This window comes from Mus musculus, chromosome 9 (assembly GCF_000001635.26).
Source record: "Mus musculus strain C57BL/6J chromosome 9, GRCm38.p6 C57BL/6J".
In the NCBI taxonomy this organism is placed as follows: Eukaryota; Metazoa; Chordata; class Mammalia; order Rodentia; family Muridae; genus Mus; species Mus musculus.
In genome coordinates, this window is record NC_000075.6 from 15,612,941 (window position 1) to 15,619,782 (window position 6,842).

The 6,842-nt window shown below is 45.2% G+C and overlaps 1 protein-coding gene and 1 long non-coding RNA gene across 17 annotated transcripts in view; one reads left to right on the forward strand and one right to left on the reverse strand.

Moving 5' to 3' along the window:
- Deup1 (deuterosome assembly protein 1) overlaps positions 1 to 6,842 on the reverse strand; it is a 68,488-nt gene that overhangs the window by 53,077 nt on the left and 8,569 nt on the right. Inside the window, exons 1-2 of one of the 16 annotated variants that reach the window (XM_006510163.4) lie at positions 6,627 to 6,741; positions 4,877 to 4,999 (exon numbers count right to left, since the gene is read on the reverse strand). The exons of 10 other annotated variants lie outside the window; for them this stretch is intronic. The gene's annotated coding sequence lies outside the window, so the exon portion shown is untranslated. Of the gene's footprint in view, positions 1 to 4,876; positions 5,000 to 6,481; positions 6,742 to 6,842 lie in introns of those variants that run through there. 5 more of the 16 variants (XM_011242457.3, XM_006510161.4, NM_001373918.1 and 2 more) reach the window with 5 other exon arrangements.
- Positions 1,591 to 2,229, forward strand: Gm39295. Its single transcript, XR_870554.2, has 3 exons — positions 1,591 to 1,776; positions 1,892 to 2,061; positions 2,142 to 2,229. It is a non-coding gene; the product is annotated as a predicted gene, 39295 (long non-coding RNA).

Here is a 6,842-nt window from a genome sequence, read left to right on the forward strand (position 1 = left end):
AATCGAAACCAACCACATCTAACAAGCAAATACCATCTTTTTTAGAATATGCTAATCCTAAGGGATATGGTAACTCTGAAAAATGCTTAGCACTTAGGGATCCAACACGTGAAGACAGACATCATACTTCAAGGAGATTGACAGGCACAGTGGGTCGCCAGTCAGGTCCAAGGCCTCACCATCATCTGTAGAAGGGTCAGACACTGGTCTCAGCTTCCTACCTGTGGAGTCCTGTGGCAGGTCCTTTTGACAAGAACTGGCTTACAATCTATGGTTCTGACCACAATAGCCCTCCAAGTCCTGTGTTTTCAGAATTACCCAGACCATCTGAGCAATGCTGTCTATTTAGTTTATCCAGAAGATATCTCTGACATTAGAGAGGGCCTATTCACCAAGTGTCATTTGGAAACATCTCATGGTAGTCCTGGACTAGGGCCTCAAAGGTGTTTTCAATTTTTGTTTAAAACTTAAACCCAAGGAAGTATACCAATTCTTTCATAGACAGCATGACTTATTTTTAATTGGAGTCATGATGTTGAGAAGAATAGAACCATGGCCTTGCATTTTCACATTGTTTTTTCATAACTACTTGTATTATCCTTTTGTGTAAATGAGATTTCTTTTCTTTGTTAGTGTAGGCTCTGAGAAAAAGCTGTTAGTTTTGTTCATCACTATTTCACCATCACCCAGTCCAATGCTCCAACACAGAGGGAGTGCTCCAACATGTAGTGAGTGTTCCAGCATGTAGTGAGTGCTCCAGCATGTGGTGGTGAGTGCTCCAGCATGTGGTGAGTACTGTAGCATGTGTTGAGAGCTGTAGCATGTAGTGAATGCTCCAGAATGTGGTGAGTGCTGTAGCATGTGGTGAGTGCTTTAGCATGTGGTGAGTGCTCCATTGTGTGGTGAGTGCTCCAGCATGTGGTGAGTAACCTAGCATGTGGGTAGTCCTCCATCATGCGGCAAGTGCTCAATTCTCTGGCATGTAGGAATGCAACCTGCTAGTGGGATTAAAATACTGACCCAAAATAGAGTGTGGAATAATGGAATCTACTTCATTGGCTTTGTTAAATTATTAAATGAATGGCTTATGTCCTGTCTATGACTATGGTATAATAAGTTAGAACACAAACTCCCAGGGTAGAAGGAATCACACAGACCATCTAACTTCCCTCTAGGTGCAGTGTGTGCATTCTTTCCACATGGATTTCTTAAGAGAGTCTTTCACACAGTGCTGACCAGATTGAGTAGGCCTTTGACAAGCTTGTGGGTCAATAACAAATATCAATCAATTCCCTACAGTCATCTATTTTACAAAATCATTACAATGATGTCACCCAGCACAGATCCTAGATTTTCCTGAACAGGCAACTGTCAATCTCTGAGATGACATTGTTTCAGCAGAAAGGGTCAGAGGTACTGTTTTCACAGTGACTTCTTTCCCACTCTATAGCCCTACTGTGATCCTGAGGTCATCTAGGGTTTCCAACACAGTATGACCACACAGTACGGAGTCATCTTTGTGTGGGTGCAGTCATCATTGTGTGGGCACAGTTATGGTTGTGCTCTGTCTTCTCAGTGTTCTACATCAGAATCTGGAGATTCAAGTGAATGATGGCCAGACCGCATGACAGCAGACTCTGACCTGTATCGTCCTTACCAGCCAGTTCAGAAAGCCAAACTACCAAGTCTGCAGTGTCATCTCCAGATGGTGGACGTGGCCACTGGCCTTCTTTTATTTTTGTTTCCCTTTCCAGCTATCAAACTAGAGAAGGCTAAGTATGTTCCTCGGACCAATCCCTTGGGATTCCTCTCTTCTAGTTAGCCTTTCTCTAACCTCTCTGCCAAGAGCCCACAGCCACAGCAGACCCAAAGTCTTGCCTTTTCTACAAAGCTTTTCCACAGGCTTCCTTGCCTATCTGCAAATGTGTGATGTGTGATGTTCAGTCTTCATTGTGAACATGACTAGACTTCCGACTCATCTGGAGCCACTGCTCTGGGTGGATCTGTGAGTGTGTTATGAGGGAAGTTTAGCTGAGGAAGAATGATCTACCGTAAACTCAGGTGAGTTGACTGGGTTGAGTGAAAGGGGAATTGGATTAAGAAAGCCCAGTGAACACTGGCATCCATCTCTCTCCTTCCAGCTATAGGTACAAGACACCAGCTGCCCCACCATGAAGAGCTGAATCCCTCCAAACCGCAAGGTCAAATAAATGTCCTTTAGAGGCTTGAGTGAGAATGGCTTCCATAGGCTCTAAGATTGGACTCTGGTTGGAGGAGGTGTGTCACGAGGGCGGGCTTTGAGGAATCAGAAGCTTCCTCCCGTCCTTACGTAGGTCTCTGTACTTGTAGATCAAGAGGTAATTTCCCAGCTGTTAAACCTCTGAAACCTTAAGCCCAATTAAACTTGATTTTATAACTTGTCCCAGTGTTTTGTCACAGCAATAGAAAAGTGACTAAGATACTTCCTTAGACCGATTTTGATAGGCATTTTGTCATGGAAAGTTGACAAGTAAATTCCACAGAAAGCTGCTACTGAGGAGTGAGGCCATTGCTGTGGTCCCCTGATCTTGTGGTTCAGGGGCCTTTGGATCTGTTTCACAGAATGGAATTGCAGGCCAGAGGAGACATGGGATGCTGTAGGCAGAGTTTAATGGACCATTCTAGAGGGGGTTGGAAGAACAGAATGACAAGAGACATACTGACGATGGAGGGCATGCTCTACAGAAGCTGCTCTCAACCTGTGGGTCACGACCCCTGCAGGGTCACATGTCAGATTATGATTCTTAACAGTAACAAAATTCCAGTTCTGAAGTAGCAACAAAATAATGTTATGGGTGGGGATCATCACAGCACGAGGAAGAGCCCTAGAGGTTTCTATCACAACATGGCTATGTTCTGTAAGGAATTGGCCTCTATTCTGTCCATGTCTTGAGAACTCGAGTGAGGCTGTGCTAAATGCAAGGGGCTGGCTTGTTTGTTAGAGAAAGTTTCAGGACAGCTTGTGGTCCATGGCTACTGCTTACTGCTGATGCAACGAGAGATGGGGTAGGAGGCTGGAAGAGAAGCAGAAAGGCAGGAAAATGTGCATTTCGTGAGAAAGGAGTGGGATTTTAAAGCTGCAATTCCAGTGAACTTTAAAATAAAAGCAAAGAGTGATGTTCAGTCTCCTTCTCACAGCTTGGAACGTCTGGTCTCCGTATCCTCATTTCTCCCCTCAGTCATATTCCAGCTATTACTATGTTAAGGATTTTTCTTCACTTTCTCTCATGGGTCCTTTCAACATCACCCCTAAGTAGGTATTATTATAACTCAATTTTAGAAGAGTTGACTGAAGATCCCAAAGAGAAGAAAAAGAAGCTCTTAGAATCACCAGACTTGGGGACTAGGTGGGCTGTGTCCTCTTAAGGCATGCAAACCCAATCTTTACCTTTGGGTTTATCCATGGGAACAATTCACTAGAGAAGGCTCTGGGGTCAGGCTAGACCCTTTTGCATTACTAGAGAAGGCTCTGGGGTCAGGTTAGACACTTTGCCATTAAGCCTTTGACTGAAAAAGACAAAAGGAAGAAGGCACAAAGGCCTGCATGGTGAGGGATGGTCTGCGATTAAACGTCAGGAAATGACATCTAGAAAAGCAGAGAGAAGAACACAGAAAGCTGGTGATATCAATGGTGTGTGTGTGGGGGAGCGCTGGTGATATTAATGGTGTGTGTGAGGTGGGGCACAGCAGAGGTCAGCTGTTCGGAGGGTGCCCGGGGGAGTGTGAGGCTGTGTTTAGACCTAAGGCATGGGCCTCAGCCAGCTTTCCAGCTTGTGTTATCTGAGCTTTGGTAGCGTGAGTTTCTGGTGTATTCTGGATATTGAGCTCTTGTCAGATAAGTAATTTGCAAATATATTTGCCTGTCCTGTGGTCTGCTGTCTGTCTGTATTCTGTTCGTTGGCCTCTGTGCTCTGTTGATTGTATCTGTTAGATGCTAGGAAGAAACTCTTTAGTTTGGTGGAATCTCATCTGTTAATTTGCTTTTATTTTCTGTGTTCAGGGTTCTATGGAAAAAAAAAAAAAGAATCACTGCTAAGGTTAAGGTTCCTGTATTTTTCTCCTATGTCTTTTTCTAGTAATTTTCAAGTTTTGGGTCCCACGTTTGAGGTTAGAACCCACTGTGACTTGCTTTTGTATTTGGTGAGATGGAGATTCTTTTCTGTGGCTGTCCAGCACACCCAGCAGTTTGTTCGAACAATTAGCTATCCCCATGCTTCAAGCCAAGCGACTTGTAAGAATTCAGTTGGCTGCAAACCCGTGAGGTTATCTCTGGGCTTTGTTCTGCTTCATTGGTCTGCATGTCTGTCTTTATGCTGATGCCGTGCACGGCTGATTCTCACTGTGTTCTGAGATATGATGGCCTGAGTTGTTCTTTCTGCCCAAGACTGCTTTGTCTTTTTGGGTCTCACCACAGTGAGAACAGCTATTATCAAAAGGAATAGAGCAAGTGATAAGATACGCAAGAGGAACATTTGTGTAGCATTGGTGGGATTAATTAATGTACCCACAGTGGACATTACTAAACACAGAGCAGAACTACTATATAATCCAGCAACCCCACCACAGGTTTTACACCTGAGCTGAACTAAATTTACATGTGGAAAAGGCACCCACAACCCAATTTACAAGAGCCAAGATACAGACTCAAACCAAATGTCTACCAGCAGGTGGTAAAGAGAAGGTGGCACAAAGGCCCAGTGGAGTACTATTCAGTAATAAAACCTATGCAGTCCTGACATTTGTGACAGCATGGATGGAACTGGCAGACAGACAGACAGGCAGGCAGGCAGGCAGGCAGGCAGGCAGGCAGGCAGGCAGGCTGCATCTACTCGTGTACCTTTGGAGCAGCTGCTCTCATAGATGCTGACGGCATGACCATTGCCAGACTGGAGGGAGAGTGGATGAGAAAGAGACACGGGATTGCAGACAACAGTGAGTTCTGGTGTCCTGTGGTGCAGCACTGTGAAGATGACCAACAGTACACAAGGACTCTAATCAACACATTGTTACTTAGAAAGGACAGAAGTTTAAGGTGACGAGCAATGCTAATCACAAACACCTGGCTTCAGCTCACTCTACCTTGTATGAACATGTCTCAGACCTTCACATTGTACTTCCCAAGTATATACAAATGTCATTTGTGGACACATAAACAAAAATGGAGTTCACAGAAAACATATGGAAGTATCCGGAAGTGACCTGGGTGATGCAGCAGTTGGTGGATTCTTCCCTCAAACAGCTTTGAAACATGGGCTTCTATTTGGGTTCCTTCATGTTGTTATTTTTTTTGACTGTGTCTCACTAGGTTGCTCAGGCTGGCCCAGAACTCAGGATGTAGCGCAGGATGGCCTCAAAATGACAGCAACCCCTTTGCCTCAGTCTCCCAAATCCTGGTATTACAGGCTTGAGTGTCTGTTTTCCTATTCTGGTTCTTAAAGAAGTGGATGCTCACAGTCAGCTATTGAAGGGAACACAGGGCCCCCAATGGAGGAGCTGGAGAAAGCACCCAAGGAGCTGAAGGGGTCTGCAACCCTATAGGAGGAACAACATTATGAACTTACCAGTACCCCCAGAGCTATGTCTCCAGCTGCATATGTAGCAGAAGATGGCCTAGTTGGCCATCAATGGGAGGAGAGGCCCTTGGTCTTATGAATATTATATGCCCCAGTACAGGGGAATGCCAGGGCCAGGAAGCAGGGGTGTGTGGGTTGGGGAGCAGGGCAGGGGGAGGGTATAGGGGACTTTCTGGATATCATTTGAAATGTAAATGAAGAAATATCTAATTAAAAAAAAGAGAGAGAGAGCTCAACTGCATGAGGCCAGCAGTTGTTTCAGCCTTCTGCTGTTATCCAAGCAAGGCAGCTTTGAAATCCAAGAAAGCAAATTAGTAGCTACAACAGGGCTGTACTGGGAGGGATGGAGGGATGTCACCAAGCGTTGCTCTAGAGCTCAGAAAGAGAAAAGGCAGCTTGTTATATGACTAAGGAGGCAATCATGGGAGGAAAGAGACAGGGAGAGAGTGTATTTTTTCAGGAGACATGGAATCATCTGAAAACAAGTTTCCAAGGCTGGTGAGCAATCTCAGGAGACCTTACCTTTGTCAAAATCTCTTAAGAAAACTCATTCTGAAATAAATTACATACCCATTTGCCTGAGCTAACAGGCATGTAATCAGACCTTTCAAAGGTGGCTCATATCAGATACTGTGTCACATGAGACACAGATGCAGGCAAAGGGGCTGTGAAGGTGACCCAGAACCGGCTCACCACATCCTCGTGAGCTCACAGTGGTCGGTGTGGCTCCTCTTCAACAGGACAACAGATATGTTGTTCTTTGCAAGGCTATAGGTCACAGCTTATGGCTCCCTCACTCAAATCTAATTCCTGAAGCGTGGACGGGCGTTTCCTCAGGCGCTTTCCTCCCCTTCTACACGGTTATTTACCATCACCCTTGGTGTTTGCTGAGTCAGCAGTAGTCAATGCCTGTTCCCTTGCTGAGTGCGATGGAGGCTCATATTCTACCCAGGCTTCTCCTTACGAGAGAGAGGGAGAGAGAAGCTTAATGGATGTGGAAGTGTTATAAACCACCTTGTTCTGAAGGAGGGGTGCAGGTGTGCATGAGCAAGGGACTGTCCTGAGCCTTTGGCCTGACAGTGAAAGGGAGCCCCTAACAGAGATGAAATGCTCTATGACATCTCAGTGTCCCCAATGACAGAAAAACCTCAAACACAACCTTTTTTTCTTTTCTGAATGGGGGATGTTATGCTATTATGTACACATCACAGATCTCCTCTGTGATGACTT